Source organism: Chaetura pelagica, unplaced genomic scaffold (genome assembly GCF_000747805.2).
Source record: "Chaetura pelagica isolate M959 unplaced genomic scaffold, ChaPel_1.0 scaffold397, whole genome shotgun sequence".
Classification (NCBI taxonomy): domain Eukaryota; kingdom Metazoa; phylum Chordata; class Aves; order Apodiformes; family Apodidae; genus Chaetura; species Chaetura pelagica.
This window is the reverse complement of record NW_009953851.1, coordinates 82,355-83,008: the sequence shown is the minus strand read 5'-3', so window position 1 is coordinate 83,008 and position 654 is coordinate 82,355.

The following is a 654-nucleotide window of genomic DNA, read 5'->3' as shown; positions in this document are numbered from 1 at the left end:
GGAGCTTCCTCGGGGGCTTCTCGGCTCTGCTCGCTGCCCCAGGTGCCGGTTTCCTGCAGCTGATGAATAACGTGAGCAGCAATAACGTGAGCTGCTTGCTGTCTAATGGCTCCTTGGCTGTGCGGGTCAGAGGAAGGCGTGGCTGCGTTTCCTCGCCTCTGGTTTGCTTCTAGTCGGTGCTGAGAAGCTCAAGCTGACAGCGTGCTCCTATCCGAGCACGTTGTGGTTTTTATTCACACACAGAGAAGCTCCTGGGGCACCCCGGGTGGAAATAGGACCCGTGGCTGTTGTGCTGCAGCACAGGTGTCCATTCTAGACCCTATTCAGGGCCTGAAAATGTAACTGCCTGTGGGCTTTACCAGAACCTTCCTGCGCCCTTCCCACTCAGGTGTTTGTTTGTATCTGAGAGGGAATTATAGTGAAATGGGAAGAACATCTTAGAGCTGTGGTGATGCCTCAGCCAGGGTTGCTCTGGCTCCCCTGGAATCCAGGGGCAGATCCCCTGGGAGCAGGTGGGTGTTGGAGCCTTGCTGGGAGGCACTGAGTTTGTCTTTTTTCTCCTGTGCCTGCAGAGTTTGGCTGGAGCATGGAGACCTCCCCAGCAGAACCTGGGCTTCCTGCAGGAAAGAAGAGCTCGTCTGGGCCAGGGAAAGA